A 25,767-nucleotide genomic window follows, 5' to 3' on the forward strand; every position below is an offset into this window, starting at 1 on the left:
AATATCAGTTGTTATCCTAATCATCACCACCACTTAGATCCTATTATGCTAAAAATAATAGAATTGTTTTAGTCAGAAAAATAAAAACTGGGAAATTCAAGTGGTTTTTGTTATTTTCAGGAGATTTTTTTATGCATTTAAAAATTTAGAGAGAAGTGGATTCACAAGTATCTAATCATCTGGACTTTTTCTGCTTTGCCAGTGCATAAATACCTGCTCCCCTCTCCTAATTTTTAGTTGTTTTTTTTTTTTTTTCTATGTTGTCTTCCCTAATTTGAATGTAAGTTCCTTGAGGGCAGGAAATGTCTTTTCCCCTCATCTTTGACCCAATATGTAGCAGAATGCCTAGTACACAAGTGCTCAATCATTCTGGTTTACTGACTGATTCACATGCCTCTCTTACAGAAGGACACAAAGGCTTTGATAAAAGACATTTCACCTAAGACATAGGCTCTGTAAGGTCTGAAGGTTCATGTGGTAGATGAAGGGAAAAGCTATGGCACAGTGGATAATGATTCAGACTGAGAAGCAGCAAGATCTGAGTTGTAATTGTCCTCAGGTACTAGCTATGTCATTTAATCCTGTTTGTTTTGACTTTCTCATTTGGAAAATGAGGTGAAGAAGAAAATAGCCAACTGCTCCAGTATCTTTGCCAAGAAACCCCAAATGGAATCACAAATAGTTGGACTCAACTGAAACAACTAGACAAAAAAAGGGTTTATCATTATAAGAGTATAAGCAACCTTGTGATACACTCTCTTAGATTGAAATGCAGAGTGAATGAAAATCTGTATACACAGGGAGTTATTCATTTCTCTTGTTCATCTCTTCACAGTCTGAACTAATAAGTTATAACCCATCAATCTGATAAACTGATTATTTAGTTCTCTTTATTAATGTTTTAGACTTAAGGTAACAGGTGGATTTGACCTGGTGACAACATTGTCATTCAAAGAGATATTTCTGACACTGGAGATTTCAATCCCAAAGCAAGCTGGTAGATGAGAAAATTGTGGGTAGCATATTATCCAAGTAGTCTCTAATCTTAATAATTCATCTTTATTGACTCATTACCTATAAGAATATCCTTCCTAAAATTGATATGGGATATGACTAGATAGTCTTTCAAATAGTCATGGTAGTGGTCTTCTCTGTGATATAATTTGGGGGATATTAGGAAGACCCTTTGACTGAGTTCTTCTGACTGAAAACCTACCATTAGAGCTATATTTTTTGAGTGATAAAGTTTTATTTAGGAAGTCTTACATTCTAAAATTTGCTAGTTAAATAAAATTGCCCATAGGAGAAGTCACATTTTAACCAGTGATCATCTAACACTTTTTTGAGGATTAATTTTCTAGGTAACCTGCTGGGACTGAGATAGGTTCACAGGGATAAAGTTGGCTTTCTGATTAGGTGAAGTCACTTATTTAGTGTGATTTGAGGACCTAAGGCTCAGGACATTCTTTGTGAAAACAGGAATTATGACAGTGTTGCCTTCCCCTTTTAATTTATTTCTTTAGGTCATAGAAGCTATCCAATCTTAAGGAGTTTTCTATTATAATGCTCTTTGATAAAATTTACATACTAAATATTTTGTCACAGAATAATTAAATATTTGGTTGGAATAGATTTTAGTAATCACCTAATCCAAACTTCTTATTTTATAAATAAGTAATCTATATTATATAATGGTAAAGTGAATTGCCTTACAACATAGAGTTAAGTAATAGAACTAGGATATGAAATCAGATCTTTTGACTTCAAATCTAGTGCTGTTTGTTTGATTTTTAAAAGTCATTCCTTACTTCTCATGAAATGTAAGAGTTGGGGGAGGTTGTTGGATGAATTGGGATTAATAAATCTATCAGGTGGCAAGCTTTGGAATTTTTAAAATATATTTTCTCATAAGAGTTGTGAACATGTATCAATGGGCACCTAGTTGAGAAGATAAAAGATATCTCTTTTTAAAAATAGTATTTTATTTTTACAAATATATGTAAAGATAATTTTCAACATTCATTTTTGTAAAAGTTTGTATTCCAAGTTTTTCTCCTTCCCTTCCTTACCTCTCCCTTCTCTAAGGCAGCAATCAATCTGATATAGGTTAAATAGATATAATTCTTTTAAACATATTTCCATATGTTATGTTGTGCAAGAAAAATCAGATCAAAAGGGGGAAAAACCGAGAAAGAAACAAACAAACAACAACAACAAAAAGTTGATAATACTAGGCTTCAATCCACTTTCAGTCATAATTCTTTCTCTGGAAGTTCTTTTCAACACCAATCTACAAGAATTGCCTTGAGTCACCTCATTGTTGAAAAGCAAAAGGTCAAATCTACATCATGTAGGCTAGCTCTAAGATGAATTGATGTGTTTTTACTTCTGTGAACACTGTTCTTGAAATCAGGAAAAGCTGAATTCAAATCTAACCTCAGACATTAACTGTTTCTGGGCAAGTAACTTAATCTCTATTTTCCTCATTTTCTCATCTAGAACCTACCTTTCATGGTGGCTGTGAGGAGATTGTGAGGGATTTTACACACATATATATGCATACAAACGTGTATATGTTGCTTTGCAAACTTTAAAGTACTGTTGTTATACTATTATTATTATTACTTACACTTTTAGAAGAAGTCTCCTGTTCTGGCCTATAAAAGGGAGTCTACAGATCTTCTTGGATTCTTTCCCCTTTTACTGTTTTTACTCCATCTAGATCTTGGGAGCCCAGAAAGTATGTAACAGTCTCCATCATCAAAAAGCTGTTAAAAAGGGCAGCTAGAGAGCACAGTAGGTAAAATATCAGCTTTAGACTAGAGTCAGGAGGAGCAGAGTTCAAATCAAGCCTCAGACACTTAACATTTCCTAGTTGTGTGACCAGGGGCAGTTCACAATCCCAATTTCCTTGAAAAACCACAACAACAGCTGGCTCAAGATAAAATATGACTTCGGCAGATATGAATTTTCCCATGCTGCATGAGAAGTGAGTTTTTTGATTTTTTTTTTTTTCTTGAACTCTAACTTCCTAATGAGAGGAAATTTCTGAGTAATTCAACCTCTTGATGAGAGAAGAGGTTCCCACTGCTAAAATAAACAGAGGCAAAGGATGAAAGTCACAATAAGGAAGAATGCGGAGAACTGGACTTTACATTTTACTTTCTTTCACATGAGTTGTTTGGGTTCTGAACTGATAAGATTTGGAATTACCTATTAAGCAGTCACAAATGTGTTTCTCTTCTAGGAGAGAACCAATATTTATAATAGTAGAATGAGTTTGAATAATTTCTATGGCCTCTCCTTAGGTTTAAAGAGGGGTTTACCAGAATCCTGGAGTTTGCTTTTCTAATAGGCCCATATTCAAATCCTTTCTGAGAGGAAGCCAAACCATGGCATGCTGCTGAGTCTGAAAGACATAGGACCATGTGAAAGAGTGGCATCCAATGGAGAGAAAGAAAGATTACATGAATAGTTATAGACTGTTATAAGTACATGTGTTTTCTGCATTTTATATATGCTCCCATGAGTCTTTTGTGTATTCTCTATTTCTTTGAAATAGAAGGTAGAATAAAGACTGCCTTGAAACTTGTACCTGTTACCTTGAGTGCCCATGCAGTAACTGGGAAACCTGTTACTTAGTTTGGTAGAAATCTAGACTCTATCTATATTCTGTTATTTCCCATTGGGAACTCCATATAAGAGACAGAAATCTTTTAGGACAGTCCCCAAGATTAAATATAGTCTTTTAAACACAGAGCTTGGGATAACTGGACCATGGAATTATAAAAGTTATAGGGATTTTCTTTGAGAGAGTCCTCTGAGTTACATGAATTTCTTTTCTGAGATGTTGTTTTTAGCCTGAGTTTCACATGGGGCATGAAGTACAAAAAATCACTTATTCAGAGGCTGCTAGATGGTGTAACAGATAAAGCACAAACCCTGGAAAAATTGAGTTTCAATCAGTATTAGACATTTATTAGCTGCAGGACCCGAAACAAGATACTTAACCTATTTGCCTATTTCACCATCTATAAAATGAGAACCCTAGTTCTAAGAGTTGTTGTGAGGATCAAGTGAGATAATAATTGTAAAGTAACTGACATATAACAAACACCGTATAAATATTGGCTATCATTATTATTTTCATTCCTCACCCCAATAAGGGCAGAGTTTAATAATTTATATAACTTGCCATTGTATTAATAAGTAAAAAGAAGAAAAATGGCTTGTTTTTCAAGGTACAAAGAATATTTATATTGATTTTTGCTATAAGGTATTAGATTTGGTTCTGTGACATCTTTTTTTCAAAAGGGAGATCAAATGTCACCAAGACAAAACCAGCAAAAGTTACCTCCAAGGTCTTGTCTCTCTTTTCTCCTTATTCCTGCTTCTTCTGTAAATACTTCTCTAAGCTGTTTAAAGAACTAATGAAGGAAAAAAAAGTTAACTGTGTTTAAATTCACTTTGTGTCAAGCTGAATTGGTCTTGGTTTATTATTTTAATTAAAAATGATACTCTTGGGTACAAATGAGGAAGAAAAATGTAATCACTAGGCAACCTGTAAATTATTTTAAATTGTGTTTCCAGAGCTTTGTTACTCATACCATATTTCAATGGTTAATATTCCCTTGTTCCAGAGAAAATTACTTTGTTTTTTGCTAAATTTCATCCCCGGTACACACTTACTAATTTAGAACTAATGTTCCTGGGTTAGAACATAAACTTGGAATGCTCTAGTTTTATGCAACAATATGTACCTGTAGTAGCCTATGCACACACAGCCTTTAGAGAAGACGTATTTCTTCTTGTATCATTTTCCTCCGTAGCACAAACATACACATGCATATGCACTCATGTGTACACACACCATTTTGCAGGTGACATTTAATTCCATTTAAGCAGGTAGTTAAATCTGGAGTGAATTCTTTTCAAATTGATTTTCAGCTATCTTTTGAAATGATTTTTAAAAAATATTTCTCATTCTCTTAGTTGATCCTATTTTCAAGAGAAATTTTTCCACCTGAAATTTTGAAACATATGTCTTTTGAATGGAGATCAGTTTAGGGTGTTGGAAATTTGATTCTATTTAGTGCTGTATTTAGTGTTGGAGTGTTGGAGGGAAGGTTGAAAGAGAAGAAGGAGGAAGAGGAAGAGAAAGGCTATTACCTATAAAACAGAACTGAAAAGAAAGATGTTTGCAAAAACATATATAGACAGAATTAACACAAATTACCTTAGAAAATCATCTACAACTTATATATGTATTTATGTGTATATACATATATAGATTCAAATGGATCTATAATTTCATTAATGATTTTTTTCCTCCAGTGATACAAATCCAAACCCAATCATACCTACCTATTATGTACAACTCTCATTCATATGCTCTCATATATTCACGACAGAGAAAGGATCCAACATGCTAGAACCTTCATTTTTTTTCTCTTGATAGCACAAAGGTAGTGACGGACACACATTAACTATTCATCTTTTATTTCTTCCTTTTATACGTATTACCAGTTGTGATGATCAATTTACTTTATGACATTCCTAGCACTCATTTTTTCTTTGAATTTCCCAATTTGTTATATGTTTTAACATGCTCATGTTCCCTAGGATCTTCTCCAATGCCTTCTGAGTGATAATTTTTTCAAAGAAAAGAGCCAATTAAGAATATACAAATGATTGGCATGGTCCCATGACTCATAGTTATACAGCAACACTGGTAAAATATTGTCATTAAAAAGATCTCCCCTCTGCCAGTTGATGAATGGTTTAAAAAAATTTTGACACATGAAAGTAATCGAATATGATTGTGCAATAAGAAATAGCTAAATTTGAATTTAGAAAGGCAAGGCATTAAGAAGAATTACTTAAAGTGCTAAAAGGTGAAATTAGCAGAATAAGACAAACTATTCTAGCAGTATAAATATAAAGAACTAAAAATAAAACATACATTGTATAATTATAAAGATGAAAATTGGCTTCAAAAATAAGAAAATGTACTGCCCTCCCTTGTTTGCAGATGTGAGCAATTATGAAGTAGAACATTATATATCATATAGATGTTTTATATATTTTTGCTGATGTGCTTTTTTAAAAATTCATTTTCAATCAAAATCATATATTAACCACTTAAGACTCTGTGCTTAGCTCTGGGAACACAAATAGAAGAAAAAAGAAAAAAAAATAACCTGCTTTGAACAAGCTTACATTCTAATGGAGGAAGACAACATATAAAATAAAGCTAGAAAGGTTGGAGGCTCAGTAGCATTGTAGAAAAAGTTTAAGAGAAAACTCAGAAGTATAGTCTGAAGAGAAATGAGCACATGGGTGGACTAGGTATCCTTTTAAAAATGAAGCTTCTATAAGAAATCAGATAATGTGGATAAGAGGCCGTAAGGGCAGAGAGTACTATCATTGTTTGAAGGACAATGCTAGAGTGCATTTATAGGATTTTGGGGACATTTTTTTGTTTGTTTGTTTGTTTTTATTTTTTTTAAGATAATAAATTTTATTTTATTTTTTATTAATTTTTATAATTATAACATTTTCTTTGACAGTATATATGCATAGGTAATTTTTTTTTTTTTTTTTAACAACATTACCCCTTGTACTCCCTTCTGTTCCGAATTTTTCCCCTCCTTCCCTCCACCCCCTCCCCTAGATGGCAGGCATTCCCATACATATTAAATATCTTAGAGTATATCCTAGGTACAATATATATGTGCAGAACCGAATTTTGTTGTTGTTGCAAAGGAAGGATAAAGGAAGGTAAAAATAATCTGGGAAGAAAAATAATACAAAACAAAAGAAAAAAAATGCTCACAGTTTACACTCATTTCCCAGTGTTCCTTTTCTGGGTGTAGCTGATTCTGTCCATCATTGATCAATTGGAATTGGATTAGCTCTTCTCTATGTTGAAGATATCCACTTCCATCAAAATACATCCTCATACAGTATCATTGTTGAAGTGTATAATGATCTCCTAGTTCTGCTCATTTCACTCAGCAATTTTGGGGACATTATTGACAAAAGCAAGGAGGAATTAAGAGTACAGCCTATAGAAGAAAAATTAAACTATTGTTACAATAATGATTCTCTCCAGTTAGTGGAGGAGAGATAAAATTAGTAAATGAACATGTCAGAAAAGTAAAGAAAGCCAAAAAGGTTTTATAATAAAATGCTAAGAAAAAGTAATTTTAAAAAGTTAGTCTTTTTTTCAGGAAGAACTTTTGAGTTAAATAAATTCTTCAATTTCCCAGAGCAATTCACTCTGCATTTTTCCTTCTGTTTAATTCTGAGCCCCAATATAATCCATTTGTTATCTGTCCAAGGGATATATACAAAATTATTATTTATCATTAGGTGGTCTTTAATGTTCTGGTTGGTTTTCTGGAGGTTTCTGGACCAGCCTTCATTTCAGCAGAATAATCACCATGAGAATAGCCAGGGGAAAAGTCCAAATTCTTTATTATCTCCTTCAAAGTCTTGTCTCCTTTTCTGGGGCTCAGCTAGCTTTCTGGAGGTCCTCCAGAATATGTCCTGGTTTCTGTGGAGGAAGCAGGAGGACTACCACAATAGTCTGTGTCTTGAAGTCTGTCTCAGTCCGAGGGCTTGTGCTCCAGCCTCCAACTCTCTGTCTTCTCCCAATCTGTCTCCAAGCTCTCCAAGTCTGTTTCCGAGCCCTTCTGAGTCTGTCTCCGATCTCTTTCCGAATCTGTCTCTGGCTGAGTTTGTCCCAGTTTATGTGCAGTATATTGAGTACAAACCAATCATTACATCACTAGGAAACTATTATTTGTTCTAAGATTAAATCAATCATACTGAACTAGAGAACTATTAATCACCATGCTAAACTGGATAACCATTGTCTTATCAATTCCACTGACTTAACACCTTATAAGAAACCTTATTTCAAGTACAGAGTTCTGGCCCATAACAATTCTCCATTTAATTGCATATCCTGGTTCAGATAATAGATATTCCTCACTCATGTTTTGTTGTTCATCTCCTTCCTCCAATGTATGGTTAAGCCAAATTCTCTTGGGGGATAAGCATCTTTCAGAAGGTTTTGTAAAGTTCCAGGGCTTGATGTATATAGAATACTCTATCTTATAAAAGAAATCATTTGAAGAACATAAAATTCTATCAGGAATTCCTCTTCAACTTAGAATCCATGAGAGTAGCAAGTACAATAAATATGTATTTCCTGATTTCACAACTAACTTTATATTAATAATCAGAGTAACAGCCTATGTCTGTCATATCTTTCACAGAATATTTTGTAATGTTGATATATTCATAGAAAACACTTTGTTGGCAGAGAGTCTCTTTGGAGACATTTTTCTATTCTGAATCAAAATCATTTTAGAATCAACATATAACAAGTACAATGTCTCTTTCTATGTGTTGTTTAGTTGCGTGATGGTAAAATTGTGTTCTATATGGAATTTTTCTTTATTGTTAATACACATCATGAATCATGTTGAAAGAGAAAAATTAGAGCAAAAGGGAAAAACCATGGGAAAGAAAAGAAAATAGGAAAAAAGAAGCAAACATAACAAGTATTGATCTACATTCAGTATCCTTAGCTTTTTTTTTTTTTTTTTTTTTGATACATATAGCATTTTTGGTCCAAGTCTTATTAAGATTGCTTTAGATCTCTGAACCACTAAGAAGAACCAGAAATATTTCATAGTCTTACTGTTATTCTTACTGTTCTTACTGTTATTGTGTAATACGTATTCCTGGTTCTGCTTATTTCACTCAGCATCAATTCGTGTACATCTTTTCAGGCCTTTCTAAAACCAACTTGTTTTCCATTTCTATAGAACAATAGTATTCCATTACCTTCATATAATACAACTTATTCAGGCATCCCCCAATTGATGGGCATCCACTCCTTTTTCAATTTACTGCTATCACAAAAAGAGCTGCTACAAACATTTTTGCACTCCTTTATGATTTCCTTGGGATACAGATTCAGTAATGGCTCAGCTGGCTCAAAGGATGTACAGTTTGATAGCCCTTTGGGCATAGTTCACAATTGCTCTCCTGAATGGTTGAATCATTTCACAACTCCAACAGTGCTTTAGTGTCCCACTTTTCCCATATCCCCTCCAATATTTATCATTATCTTTTGCTGTTATCTTAGATAATCTGAGAGGTATGAGGTGGTATTTTTAATTTGTATTTCTCTAATCAATACTGATTTGGAACATTTTTTTCATACAACATAAATGACTTTAATTTTGTCATCTGAAAATTATTCACATGTTTGAGCATTTATCAATTGGGGAATGACTTGTCTTCCTATAAATCTGGTACAGTTCTTTGTATATTTTAGAAAGGAGACCCTTATCAGAAATACTTTCTATAAAGATTTTTCCCAGCTATGTACTTCCCTTTTAATCTTGTTTGTTGATTTTGTTTGTGCAAAAAATTTTGTTTAGTATAATCAAAGTTGTCCATTTTACCTTTCATTATGTTCTTCAGTTCTTCTTTGGTCACAAATCCCTTCCTTATCTGAAGATCTGATAAGTAAATTATCCCCTGTTCTCTTAATTTGTTTATGGTATCATTCTTTATGCTGAAATCATATAACCATTTTGACCTTATTTTGGTATGGGGTGTGAGATATAGGTTTTTGCTTAGTTTTTGATATATTATTTTCTAGCTTTCCCAGCAATTTTTGTAAAATAGTGAGTTTTTACTCTATGAGTTAGAATTTAAGGGGGTTATGAAATACTAGATTATCATATCTTTGATTATTATGTTTATTGTGATTATTGATTATTGATAATCTATTCCATTGATTAACTACATTATTTTTTAGCCAGTACCAAATGATTTTGATGACTGCTGTTTTATAATATAACTTTAGGTTTGGCACTGCTAACTCATCATCTTTTGTATTATTTTAAAATTAATTTTCTTAATATGCTTGCTCTTTTGTTCTTCCAGATAAATTATGTTATTATTTTTTCTTGTTCTATAAAATAATTTTTTGATTGTTTGAAAGATATGACACTGTACAAGTAAACCAATTTAGGCAGCATTGTAATTTTTACTATATTAGGTTGGCTCACACAGGAACAATTGATATTTTTCCAATTGTTTAAATCTGACTTTGTGTGAGAAGTGTTTTGTAATTATGTTCATATAGTTTTTGAGTTTGTCATGGCAGGTAGATCCCCAAGTATTTTATTTTGCCTACAGTAATTTTTAATGGAATTTCTATTTCTATCTCTTGCTGCTGAGCTTTGTCAGTAATATATAAAAAAGCTGATGATTTGTGTGGGTTTATTTTATATCCTGAAACTTTGTAGAAACTTTGTTTCTAGTAGGTTTTTTGTATGATTTCTCATCTGCAAAGAGTGATAGTTTTATTTCCTCATTGCCTATTCTAATTCCTTTTTCTTTTCTTATTGTTAAAGCCAACATTTCCATTACAATGATGAATAATAATGGTGATTATGGGCATCATTCTTTCATCCCTGATCTTATTGGGAATGTGTCCCATTTCCCTCCATTAATTAATATTAAATTATTATTATCCTTTAGCAAGATATAGTTTCCTTTCTGATCTCTTTTAATTAGGTCAATTTTTGCTTTTGCTTGATCTGAGATCAGAATAGCTACCCATTTTGTTTGTTTGTTTGTTTGTTTGTTTACTTCACCTGAAGCATAAAAATTCTGCTCCAGTCTTTTATCTTTACTCTGTATGTATTGCTCTGCTTTAAATGTATTTCTCATGTATGTCAACAACATATTGTAGCATTCTGGCTTTTAATCCAGTCTTCCATCCCCTTATGTTTTATGGGAGAGTTCACCTCATTCACATTTACAGTTAAAACTACCAATTCTGTATTTCCTGCTACCTTATTAACCTCAAATTATACTTTTCTCTTTCCTTTTCCCTTTTCCCTCCTTCCCAGTATTTTACTTATGAGCACTATTTGCCTCAAGCAGTCCTCACCCTTTAGATACCTATAAGTCAAGACATTACTCTAAGATGTCACTGGTCTTCTTTAAAAATAAATGATGAGTAATAAATAGTACATATAGGGCTATCATACAATATTCTCATATATTCACTTTCCTATTATCTTAACATGCCTAGATATGCACATATCTATGAATATAGACTCTAAATCAACTCTCTTTACAATGTCTTTATATGAACATTACATACTTTAACATATATGGGGAGAGTGGAAAGCTGATATATTAGAATAATTATTATTAAATTTAATTCAACAAACCTTTATTGATTGTCTGCTATGTACAAGTCCTTATGCCTAAGATACAAAGGTGAACCCTGACACAGTCCCTGCCTTTAACATAATCACAGTTACAAAAGGAAAAACACATTTATTTAAATGGCTAAATTATTAAACAAAAACATTGTTATCTCCCTCATTCTGTCTTCCAGAGTCATCAAAGTCCCCTAGCAAGGCAAATATCAGGACAGTTAGTGATGAACCTAAACTAAACACAGTTGATGACTTTGGCATCTTCAAATTCTGACCAAGCTCTAAGCTTTCTATAGCTCCTACTTAGGCCACCTTCATGGCCATTGGAGCACATTGTTTTCTTTTCTCCATTCAATCAATGGAAGTCTTCACATACTTGGGATAGACATAACAGACAAATTTGAGGTTTGTTGGTTATAATTAACCTGATTTAGCTTCTCTACCAAAATGTTGGCCAGTGCACATGTACTTGGGGTCACAGGCGAAAGATGAGTATATCAGGTAAACACCAAAGGTTAATGAACATCCCTGAAGAGGACATAGAAAGCTGTTAAGACACAGGTTAAAAGATCAATTTGACTTTAGCCCACATTAATGGAAGAGTCATGTCCAAAGTAAGGTAGGTGATAATGTTATATCATGATCTTGTTTAGCTATATCTAGAATGTTGTAGCCAATTATGGATGGCAGATTTTAGAAAAGCATCAATAGCTGGAATATATACAAAAGAGAAAAATGTGATTTTAATGTTCTTGAATTGTGAGGGTCTGTCTACTCAATTATAATCCTTCTTTGGGAGGAGATCTGTAAAATCTTTTCCTCTGTGCACAGGTTTCTTGGAAGCTCTGAATCTCCTCCAGCTCTTGTCCTTTCTCAAATCAGACTGGTCTCCTTTCAGCCTGGTGTCAAAACTCTATCCCAGAGTCGATTCTCTCAGACCCGATGCTGCCCTTCTTTTATCCTCCCAGAGAACAAGCATGTGAGAACTCAATGGGGTGTGGGGAAATACTTCCACCAATGATCTTGCTCCTCTTAGAATTCCTAAGGTGTAAACTCCCTTTAAAGGCCTGAACCAAAGGTCTGAGCTAGAGAACTGTCAAGTCAACCTGAGTTCTCACCTTGTCACTGTCCAGACAACCTGAGTTCTCACCTTGTCACTGTCCAGACAACCTGAGTTCTCATCTAGTAATCCTAACAAGTGATGGATAAAAAGACCATGAAGCTATAGAACCAAAGATGTCTATCAAACATTGTTAGGATTACTTATTATTATTAGGATTATTAGGATTGTTAGGAAAAGATTTTACAGAAAAGAGATCTCCTCCCAGAGAAGAATTATAATTGAAGAGCCAACAGGAACTTTACAGAACATTATTGTTGTCTCCAAAATATTTAAAGGATTCTCAGGTAGTAGAGTATTTAGACTTATTCTTGGTCCTAAAAGACAGCTCTAAGATCAATTGATAGAAATTGAGGGAATAGGATTTTGTCTTAATATAAGGGAAACAGAACTTCCTTTTAGCAAAATGTCTACTTGTTGGCCATTAGACAAGTATTTAGATTATATTTCCCCTCCAGAGCCATATGGGTCCAGTGGCCAGATATAGATCAAGAAGGCTAGAGATGATCTTAGGAGGTAAGAAAGAATATATACAGCCTAACTCTGTTTTGTCTTTCTTACACTGAACTTTGACATCTAAACACTATGACTTTTTGTGTTCTCTCTCCATTTTTACTACTCTATATCACATCACTGTGGAAGCAAAAAATAGTCATGATAGAAGTTGTTTTGTATTTTTCTTTGTTCATTAGATTGTCAATTAGTCTATTTAGTAGATGTCACTGTCACTCACATATAAAATTCAAAATAGTGGCCAGTTTCTCATATTGAGGCATATTCTATCAGCAGAGAACTATGTCTGGAATAAAGGAGATCATTCCAATTTCATGGTTTGAGTGAATATCAGTTGATAGGTAATCTATATGATCTATCCATAAAATGATGAAAATAAGAGAACTTCAGTATGTTGGCAAAAAGTAGGGAAAAGAGGATACCTATGATAAACTTACAAGAGGGAAAAGACAAAAATATCATAGGGATAGATAGACATGTCAATAGAGGGATTATCATCAGAGATGATATCAGATCAGTTAAATAATATGAATACTGGAATTTAAGGAAATAACAATTGGAGTCATATAAATGTGAAACATGTTGCCTCAGACTATGGTACATTTCTTATGTTTGATGTTGCACACTAGAGGAATAAGAAGTAAAAATGCCTCCAAGGACCAAGCTGTAACAATTGATACAGTGCATTATTTTATTTTAATTTAAAAGGCAAAAAAATAGTAATAGGATTATTTTTTAATTGCAAAGCAAAATTATAATAAAACTTTCGCATCAATTGAAGTTCCAAGGTCTTCTAGTTTAAGCAAAGGAAATTTCTCCTCAAATAGGGATAGCTTTTTGTAACCTCTGAGGTCTATCCTAAACTTGAGGCTCTTATAATCTATACTTTTTGTGTTGATATCAGTTTAGGAGAAGAAAAAAAAAGTGTAAAGTTTGGGTGAGAAATTAGAAATTGGTTCATTCATTCTGCAAATTCAAGTTGATATAAAGATAGCATGCCCCAACCCCAGAGTTCAAAAGATATGCTAGAGGTGGATACTTTATCATCTCTACTTCCCAGGGTATACATTTAGGTATTCTGTGAAGCAGCTATAATATCATTTCATTTAATCGTACTTATAGCACATAAGGAAAATGAGCAGCTACTCTTGAGAGAAGATGAAATCCCCTAAATATACAAGAGGTTTTCAGTAAGAATTACTTTTTATATGAAATAAATAGCATATTGTTAAAAAATGTGGAGAGCTATACACTTTCTTAGAGATCTTGACAAGAGCTCTAGAGGAATTGAAACTAGAGTCTCTTCAGTTGGGATAAAAAAAAGGCAAAATCAAGAAAGAAAGAAAAAGTATATCAGGATATCAAGGGGGAAAATATGGGAGATTTGTATGCCCACATGCATGTTAATGGACAATTAGGAAGACATTGTGGGCTACAGATTATGTAGCTAAAGTAAGATTGTGATGAGTGACTTCTTAAAGATTCTTATGAGGGTCAGTAGGACTGAACTGGTCCTTGGTCATTCAAGAGAATCATCCTTTAGTGATTTGCACATGGAATGGGAAATAACATTTGTATTAAATGCTTACACAATGAAGCACTCAGATTATTCTGTGGCTCATAATTAGGAGAGAAGATTTTTAAAAAGGAAGCTATTTGGAAAAAGAGTAAATAGCAACCATGTATAAACAGCTCTCTTTCCCTATTTTATAATGCTTAGGAAACGAAGTTTGCAGGAAGATTAATCAACCTGCATAAGTTTTGTTACATGTATAGTGCAGGCTGAAGGTGAGATAATTGAAACCCCAGTGTCATGGCAGTTCCAATTATTGTAATAATATGCTGGTGTATTGGCTTCCCTTCAGTGTCTCCCCATTTAAATGTATTTGCTATTTAGTCAACAAATTTTTTCCCCTAAAGTACAGGGTCTGACTGTGTCACTCCATACTCTCCCTCTCAATAAAGTCCAGTAATTCCTAGTTTCCTCCAGGATCAAATGCAAAATCCTCTGTTTGGTTGTGAAAACTCTTTATCACCTACTGCCCTTCCTTTCTAGTTTTCAATCTGGTGGCAAGATCTTTTTGGTGTTCCACAACCTTCCATCTCTAGCATACATGAATTTTTTCTGACTGTCCTTCACACCTGTGATATCAAAAGGCTCCATGGAACTCAACAGAGACAGGGAGTCAGCTGAGGATGAACTGCCACTGCCCATTGCTTTCCCAGTTGCAATTTTTCCAATAATAATGTTATAATCAGTGCTTTTTAGAATGAAAGAAGAAGCTTTTATTCAGCGATTCTCATGAGAAGCGAGTGTACTCCTGGATGAGACTCAGAGTACTATGTGGCTGCAAGCTTTATACTGTTAGTTTGATTCCTTAACCCTTTCTTCAAGGTACAGATTAGTTGGATTTACTGACAGAATTAGTTTTAATTGGTCAAATTTGCCTTTGACTTACAATTAGGTTACAATCAGTTACAATTGATCATATTTACCATCTGAATGACAGCTAGTCTGAATTGTAAATTATTTACCTTTATTTACCCATTCTATATGTCAAAAGACTTATGCCTTGTCATTAACCCCAGGTGGTTTTTGCCAGTTTTAGGTGTGAGCCCCCTTACAAGAAGCTATCTTTAGCTAGCTTCCTGACTCACAAGATGACTGGTTGGAGATACCTTAACAGGATACTTTAATTCAATAATTTTTTTTTCGTGACTAGAAGAGTTTCTAGTGATCCAGATAGTATAGAATGCTAATTTGACTCCCCACTAATTCCTTAGTCTTATAGCCAAGTCACAATTTCTGTGGAAACAGAACATTATTCTCCCATCATTTCTCACACCTGATGTTCTTGCTCTCCATCACTACTTACTATATTCCTTGGCTTTAAATTCCAACTATAATCTCATCTTCTACATATAGCCTTCCCCAACCTTTCCTAATTCAATTTCCTCCCTTCTTTTAATTATTTCCTTTTTCATCTTGTTTGTATATACTTGTTTATTTATGTTCTTTCACTGGGTACAGGGACTGTCACTTGCCTATTTTGTATCCATAGTTAGTTCAATGCCTGGCACATAGTGGGCACTTTGTAAATATTTACTGACTGAATTCATCAAATGGAGGGCTGCCTATGTTACACCACAATATATTCCAATGAGGAATTTAAATGATTTTCAGCTATTTCCTTGTCACTATCCACCTCCCATGCCTTTCTCAAAAGTTCAAACCAAGTGACCGAGAAAATTTCTTGCTAATAGTCGATATTTTATAGTAAAAGAAAAGCAAGTCCTGCAGCTCATAAGCTTTAGATCACAGTCTTTATCATTTCAATGGAGACTTAATGTTCCTTCCTAGCAGAATTACTTGTTAAGACTTCCTCTATAGGATGCAGAGGCAAGTGACTCACAATAAATATGATAGAGAGATGACCCTGCCACAAAAGAGAGCATTTCAAGGAAAAGGGCCTACCATAGAGAAGAAGCTTTAGACACAGAAATAGCTCTGGTGGTCAGCCAGATTGGCATCTAGCTAGGATGCAACACACACAAGAGTAGAGCTACAAAAAAGAGAATTTTGCAAATTAATTTTCATAAAATTTCCAATATTTGATCATTGACTGTAGCTTTAGCCTCTACTCATACCTAGTCACAGCCTTCTTGACTTTAATACACTGTCACTGAGAACAGTCATGGCAAAAAATTCATTGCCTTGAGCCTAGTACACAGATGAATGAGACTATCCACACATAACTGGACATATCCTCACATTACAAGAAAAAAGTGGCTAGACAAGAACGCCAGCCTTGACAGCTTTCTGAGACCTAAACAAACTTGCCATCTGCTAACACAGCTTTTGAGAACCAATTTTTTTTCCTTCTTGCAATAGGGAGCATGGTATCATGAGTAGAAATGAAGGCTCCTTGAGGGTAAAGGCTGTTTTATTTTTGGTTTTGTATCTCCAGTTCCTAGCACATAGTATTATAGAGTGTGCTCTATAACTATTTCCTCCATTCTCCCTCCTACTGACTTGCTAGGCCCCCAAATAGTAGCTAATTTTTCTTCTATTTCAGGTTTTAGGGGGTAGCTCTAAAGAGCTGGGATTTCTATTATTTTTGGATATAAGACTGCATCAACGTGCTATACAAATTTCATTATATTTTACAGATGGAACAAAGTTAGCAAGGTAGTTGTTATAGGTAATGACTCCCTCCAAATAAATAAATTATAGATAAATATGTATATATAAAATATATATTATATAGGTATATACATATACCTATACAACATACATATATAATATATACACACATACATGCATAAGTATACATAGGCATTTATATATGATGTATGCATACATTACTTTACGTGTGTGCATATATGCACATAAATATTGTTATATATATTTGTACTGTATATATGTACACATATGTACACAAAATGTATACAATTTGTATTGTATATATGTGTATGTGTGTGTGTACATATATATATATATATATATATATATATATATATATATATATATTACTGGATCATTTCAGTCATGTCTGTCTCTTTTCATGATCTATTTTCTTGGCAAAGGTACTGGAGTGGTTTGCCATTTTCTTTCTCCAGTTCATTTTACAGATGAAGAAACTAAGATGAACAGGATTATGTGACTTGCCCAGGATCACACAGCTAGTAAGTTTCTAAGGCCAGATTTGAGCTCAAGAAGATGAGATTTTCTGATTCCAAATCCAGGGCCTTATTTACTAAGGGCTGATCAATAGCTAGATAAGGAGAAAGATAACAATAGATATATAAATAAGCAGATGGAATAAAGGCAGTTGTTGGAGATACTACCTCTCCCATAAATAAATACATAAGCCTATACATGTATGGCATAAACATATATATGTGGACACATATAAATATAGGTATATATGTGCATACATATGTTCCCTTTCTACATACAAAGTGCTTGGGAAATATGACTTCAAATTTTGAAAATAAATGGAAACCTTTTGCAATTTCTTTTTCTCCTGTCATGGAGGCTCAAGATGCCCCTTGGAGGCTGTCGCACTCAGCCAGGGTACAGAGGGTCAGCGCTTTTCCTTAATATGTGGTGTTTATCCTCAGACTAATTTTCTGGTCCTTATGCAGACATTCCTCTCAGACACTGCTACCTCATGGTCATTGCTACCAGCTCTGGAGGGCACTTACATCAATACAATTAAAACTGTAGAACTTCTGACCTTTTGAAGTTCCCTAAAACATCAGTGCTCATCCTTTCTTAATCCCCAAGGTTCTAACAGGAGTCCTTCAGTGCTAGATTCAATGATCCCTCAACTCCCGTGCTTCTGGACCTCTCAAGCTTCCAGACTGGCTTGCTTTTATCCATAGCTCCACAGGGCATCAATAATTCTCTTCAACCAACCAGAAGATATTTTCTGAGTGGCATCATATGCTTTCATCCAATTACCCAAAGCCCCAGTGATCCTTTCAAATTGATTAAGGATTAATCCAAACCTTCTCAGTTCAGAAAACTAGGTCCAGAGAGATTAAAAACTGTAAGTGAGGAGAGATATCTACCCAGAGGAAAAGTGTGACGTAGTTAATGGAAATTACAGTGAAGTTGAACTGAGAACTCAGGCCTTGTATCCTGGTTCTGCTGATTATTACCTATGTTACCATCAGTTCATGAGCAGAATATTCCTCATAACCTCCCTCACTGAATTATTGTGTGGACTCTTACTTTGTAAACTGCAAAGCATTAGAGAAATTAGCTGTTTTAGGCATTTAAATGGTTAGGAGATAGGAAGCTGGGGATAGAAGCTAGGAAAACTTGAGTTCAACTCTAATTTTAGACACTTGCCAACTGGTTAACCTCAAAGAAGTGACTTAGTTTCTATTTGCCTCCATTTCAATTAAATTGAAGATAAAAAGCCTCAATTTTTAACTAAAATGGAGACAAAAAAATTCAGTTATGAGGATCAAATCAAATGAGGTAACAGAATTAACGTGCTTAACATAGTACTTGGACCATACTAAGTATTTAATATTGTTTGTTCCCTTTTATTAAAAGTTTTATTCTTAAACTTCACTTCCTGCATTCATTTTCCTACTTTTTGTATGTTTGTTCATTTGTAAAATGGCTCCTTAGCATTCTAGGCCATATAAAAAGGGTTTTGGGACACTAGAATATAGAACAACTAAAAATAAAAATTGGAATAAGTTCAAAATAAGTCTCATCCATTTTGGGTGACATGATAATGCAGGAACCTTAATTTCAAAAATAACAAGAAGTAGCTTCATGCCTTAGGCTGTCTCAGTTGATAGACTCAAGAGACAGAACAATTTCATTGCATTAGTCATATTTGTCATTCTCATTGCTAAATATATTGATTAAGCTCTTAAATGCCCAGGAAGTTGTTCATTGCAATGAACTGTTACTATAAAGACTAAGTTATCATGATAGGAAATCGGGTATTTTGCTTGTGAGGAGAAAAGGTAGTAGCTATTGCCAATAAGACTTGTGAGGGCACCAGCTTCTCTCCCTATTTGAGGTTACTTGTATCCAACCTATAAAATTAGAAGTAATCCAGGTAAGAAGTCTGATAAGTGGAGGAAGGCCCAATATAGCCTTTATTGTGTCAGAATAATGTAGTTCTAAGGAATCTGAAAACTGGGGTAGCAATCCAAGGTTAGAAGGAAGGAAATAAGTGTTTTTTAAATATTATGTGCCAGACACTATGTAAGCATTTTATAAATATTAGCTCATTTGATCTTTCTGGCAATCTTTTTAATAGTTGCTATTATTATCATCTTCACTTTACAATTGAGGAAACTAAGACAGACATAAGTGAAGTGACTTGCCCAGAGTGACACAGCTAACAAGTGTCTGGGGTCAAATTTGAATGTAGCTTTCTGACTTTGGACTCAAAATATACTATCAAATATACGATTTAACTGTCTCTATGTAATATTCCTGTTCCTCCATGATGTATTTGCCCCAGCGAGAATCTTATACAATGAGATCTGTTTCAGTTGCTGGGGATCCTAAGACTTGGAATGCACCAAAGGTCTGCTATCTGTAAATAACCCAAAGATGAAATTCTTCACACCTAGGTCCTTAACAAAACATTTTGAGTCTTTCTCTATTCTATTCATCCTACCTATCTCAGAATTTCTGGCTCAAGGGAATGACAACTGAATCTGTGTAAGGATTGGCCCCTTCATAGGCTTTAGCTAGCAAAAGAGATTCCATGTTTGGCTGCTGATGGCCCCACTTAGGTACTAGGAAATTCCTCTATTCCTAATTCTGGTTTAGAAAGCTTCATTTATGAAATAAATGCAAGAGTCTTGTGATTATGATCAATTTAATAAGCTTCACTCATTCAGGTAGACAAGTTTCACAAACTTTCTTCACTGATCACAATGTACTTGTAAGTGATAGGGCGACACTGTCAGAGTTCCAGTCCAAGCTACGCCCATGTTTTATCATTCAGATCCTGTAACTCTGCCTCCCAGTAACAACAACAGAGACCTGGAGCTCTGGGTTGCAGATAAGGCTCGGCACATCCTGGAGCCACTGCCATTACCATCACCAGTGATTGGGATTGAAGGCCTGAGAAATCAAATGCTTTCAAGCCTATCAATAACAAACTGACTTTCTTCCCATACTCCTTGTAATCTGGATTCGGAACTTGAATTCAAATCTCAAATATATTAATTACCACGTGTGTAACATTGAGCAAGACTCGACCTCTCTGAATTTAATTTTCTACATCTGTTGAATGCTGGAGCTGGACTAGATCAAGGTTTCTCAACCTATTTTTGTCAAAAATCTCTTTGGCAATTTTGTGAATCTCAGGGACCCCTTCTCTTAATAAGTTATTAAATGCATAAAGCAAAATGCACAGGAGAACAAAGGAAAACAGTCATATTGAAATGTAAAAAGAAACATAATTTAAAAAATGTTCATAGACTCTAGATTAAGAACCAATTCTATTAGATGATCTTTGAAGTTTCTTCCAACTATAAATAATTATCCAGTGATCCTTTGCAATGAGAGATCAAGCAAAGCAAATAGGCAGCAAATTAAAATAGTGACTGGAAAGCACATAACTTTATTCTTCAGTGCAGCCATCTGTTCCCTTTGTTAAAAACCAAATGAAGCACTGGGGGATGGGGCAGGGGAGGGAAGCCCCTCACACAAGGCTGATGTACATGGCATTGCTCCAGCAATGGCTCTCCAGGGCAGAAATTGAATTCTCCTTGCTTGCTTCTCTGAACATATTGAAAAAAGGTTCCTTGGAGAGTCTGGTAAGAGCTTAGCCATCGTAAATGTCCCTCCCCATGGAGTCAGAATTGCTCAAGATAACCAAGCTCCAGAAATTCCACTGCTTTTGCACCTCCCCATTAAGTTCTGGATTTGAGGCATGCAGTTAGCATATGGACAGATACCTCAAAGAGTCAAGGTTTCAAGAGCAAAATAATAATGGCCTACATTCTATACTGCTTAAAAGGGCACGTCATACAACCTCATAGCAAGATAGCAATATAATGAATTTATCCCATTATGCAGATGAGGGGATTTGGGTTCACAGAGGTGAAGACACAGCGTGGTACAGGAGAAAGCAAAAACCAAACCAAACCTTGGATTGCATGACCATGGAGCTTTCGACTCAAATTGAAGTTGTTTTACTTCTCTGACCATCACTTCATCTGTGATTCAAAACATCTAGATTAGATGATACCTAGCTTTAAAGCATAAGATTTTATGGCTTTTTACCATAGACAAAGCAGGTAGACAACAGAGGACACAAATACAAACCCTCCAATCCCCAATTCCTTCATCTTTCCACTAAATTACTTTGCCTCCTATAGGGATCAACTGAAGGAGAAAATCTCCATATAGAGGGAGATGAAATTTGTAAGACCTTACTGCTTCTAGGGTGCATTATTTTTCACTGTACAGATTGAAGACATGGAAGATGATTCAAATCTATTAAAATTAGTTGAATAAATATTTATTATGCACCAAATATTTGCTAGGCAATGAACTACATGCTGGGCATACAAATATGGAAAAAAAACTACCTCAAAGAACTTACAACCAAATAAAAAAGGTCAACTATAATAGAAAGCTGTAAGGGGGGAAAGAATTAGGAATACCATGACGTTCTGTAGATCTGAAATCCAGTTGAGCTACTCATAGAAAATGGAGAATTGGGGCAGCTAGGTAGTGCAGTGGATAGAGCACCAGCCCTGAATTCAGTAAGACTCAAGTTCAAATCTAGTCTCAGACACTTAACACTTCCTAGCTGTGTGACCCTGGAAAAGTCACTTAACCCCAGCCTCAGGGGAAAAAAAAATGGAGAATTACTGGAGAATTCTGAAAATTCTAAGTTTTTTATTCCATTCTCTATTCCTCCAATTAAAAGGGAGAAACAATTGAGGCAGTTAATAAGGTGTTGAGTACTGAAATCTTAATCAATCTGCATAAGGATGAGTATTGTGGGCTACATGTTTGTCAATTTTGCTATGATAGTCCCTCATCTAGGTTAATAAGTACAAGGGAATTTATCATGTCTTCTTAATGTAGAAAGTCTTCTTCTGTGAAGCACTCAACACTAGTCATTCTGCAGGTACCTACAATATAATAAGGACTGTCCTAAGTGTTAGGATTTAAAGGCAAAAGTAAAATAGTCTTTATCCTTAAGAAATTTGCATTCTTCTCACACCCCATATCAAAATAAGGTCAAAATGGGTACATGATTTGGGCATAAAGAATACGATAAACAATTTAGGAGAACAAGGGATAATTTATCTATCTGATCTTTGGAGAAGGGAGCAATTTGTGTCCAAAGAAGAGCAAGAGAACATTATGAAAGGACAAGTTTGATTACATTAATTTAAAAAGTTTTTTCACAAACAAAACCAACACAAACAAGGTTAAAAGGAAAGTCGAAGCCAGGAAAAAAAGTCTTTATAGCCAGTATTTCTGATAGAGATTTCATTTCTAAATATATATATATATATATATATATATATATATATATATATATATATATATATATATATATATATATATATATATATATATATATATATGTATAAAGAACTGTGTGAATTTAAATGATCAAAGAAAATAAACAATTTTCAGATGATGAAATTAAAGCCATTTATACTTATATGAAAAATGCTCTAAATGACTATTGATTAGGGAAATGCAAATTAAAACAACTCTGAAGTACCACCTCACACCTCTAAGTTTGGCTAAAATGACAGGAAAAGATAATGATAAATGTTAGAGAACATGTGGAAAAACTGGGACAATAATGCATTGTTGGTGGAGTTGTGAAATGATCCAATCATTCAGGAGAGCAATTGGGAACTATAAAACTGTGCATGCCCTTTGGCCCAGCAGTGCCATTACTGGGTCTGTATCCCAAGAAAATCATAAAGAAGGGAAAAGGACCCACATGTGAGAAACTATTTGTAGCAGTTTTTTGTTTGTTTGTTTGTTTTTGTTTTTGTTTTTAGTGGTAGCAAAGAATTGGAAAAGGAATGGATGCCCATCAATTGGGGAATGGCTGCATAAACTGTGGTATGTGAAGGTAATGGAATATTATTGCTCTATTAAAAAAAAGATAAATAAGTTGATGATAGAAAGACCTGGAAAGATTTCCATGAACTGATAGAGTGAAATAAGCAGAACCAGGAATACATTCTACACAATAACAGCAATAATGGATGATGGTTAACTATGAAAGATTTGATTCTTCTCATCAATTCAGTGATCCAAAGCAATCCCAATAAACTTTGGACAGAAAATGCCATCTTCATCCAGAAAAGGAGTTGAGACTGAATGTAAGTCAACACATTCTATGTTTATTTCTTTTTTTTTTCTTTTGTTTTTTTAATCTCTTCCATGATTTTTTTCCTTTTGTTCTGATTGTTTTCTCCCAACATGATTCATAAAGCAATGTATATGAAAAATAAACATTACAATAAAAAATACATTTCCATTCTAATGGGAAAGACAACACATACACAGAAGAATATTTACAAAATATGTATTAAAAGAACACTTAGTTTGTCAAGAGAGGAGAAATCCATGAAAACTTCATGTGATGATGGAGCTTGAATTTGGTATAAAGGAAACTGAATTCCAAGAGGCAGAAGTGAAAACAGTATCCAGTTCAGACATGGGGGACAATACTTAAGTTCCCTGACATGACTTTTTGTCTACTTCTTCAACTATGGACATAACGGGTGTTGTCCAAAAACCTCATTCAATACCCAAGCACTTAGAGAAACTCCTGTCACACCTGCTCTTTAATGTTCTAATGTCATACACAGGGCAGCTAAGTGGTAGAGTGGATAAAGCATAGACCTGAAGTGAAAAAGAACAGGGAGACTCAGGACTTTCTAATATTGGACAAGTCAGTCACAGTTTGCCACAGTTTTTTTCACCTATAAAAATGGCAGTAATAATCTATCTTCTCAGGTTGTTGTGGGGATCAAATGATATGTTATTTGTACAGCACTTAACATAGTATGTGGCACATAGTATAAGCATTATATAAATTTTAACAATTACTTCTAGCTAGTATATATTGACATAAGTGAATGGACAAAAGGGTCTCTAGACTTACAGGCTCAAAACCTCTGCTCTTGGAGTTCTCGAGGTCTAGGAACCAGAGCAATTATACAGAATGTATGGTAATAATAATAATTCCTAATATCCAGAAGGCCATTAATCAATCAACCAGCTTTCTATATTCTAAGAATGTTTTATATTCTATATTCTAGGTATAAGGCTAGACTCAAGATATAAAAACAGAGTGATGGCCTGAGAATGAAGTAGACCTTGGTTCAAATTCTGCCTCTGATTCATATTGTTAGTTATGATATTGGGTTAGTTAATTATCTTTTCTATACCTCAGTTTCCTCATCTGTTTGTAAAATGAAAATAAAATAGGCAATATGTACCTCACAGGATTATGGTGAAGTTTAACTGAAGTAAAGTATGTGAAGTGTTTATTGCCCATTTTAAAGTACCATATAAGTCTCACAATTGTTTGTCATTATTAATAGACATCTACAACACAAAGATAATGGAATTTTCAGGATTACATGGGGAAAAGCTCATCATAGGTTAACCAAGGTACTTTGACCTCAAATCCAGTGTTTTTCCTCATGCTTTCTGAAATCTTCAATAACTAATCAAAAAGACTCCAAGTCCATAAAGATTATGCCCTTGTCCGCCATCTAGCATCCACTACTCTGTGGCCAAATGGAATTGAAGGGTGAGCTTTTTTGGTCATGAGGAACAAGGGCTAGCCCAAGGCAAGAGTATGTACTGAGTGAAATCCCAGAATCACCTTCTCAGACAGGTGAGGGAGACCCAAAGGTCACTGAGCAGGGATGTCTTAAGAAACATTCTGAACAAACAATCCTTTTAAAGGCTTGAAGTGATAGGGAGATCACAATATACTATTGTAGAACATTCCATTTATGACTGGCTCTAATTGTGAGGATTCTTTTATTCAGCCAAAATTTGTCTTTCTATAATTTCTTCTCCTTCCGCACATTGTAGATAAGCAAACAAGTTGCATGATTGAAGCCCTTTTCCATATGACAACCTTTCAAGTGTTTAATGATAGTGACTGTATTCCCCTTTTCTTCTCAGAACTAACATGCCCAGATCTTTTCCAGGTCCCAATTCATTTCCACTTTCTCTATATTCCATGTATAACACTTGTCCTTCTATGTCTTATTAGATGCCTTACCTATTTCCTATCTTATAAAGTCTTATTTTCTTTTACTGCTAATACATACATGGTTAAGTAACATTAATGAGTGTTGGTGGAATAG

The sequence above is a fragment of the Sminthopsis crassicaudata genome, chromosome 2 (assembly GCF_048593235.1).
Source record: "Sminthopsis crassicaudata isolate SCR6 chromosome 2, ASM4859323v1, whole genome shotgun sequence".
NCBI classification, from domain to species: Eukaryota; Metazoa; Chordata; class Mammalia; order Dasyuromorphia; family Dasyuridae; genus Sminthopsis; species Sminthopsis crassicaudata.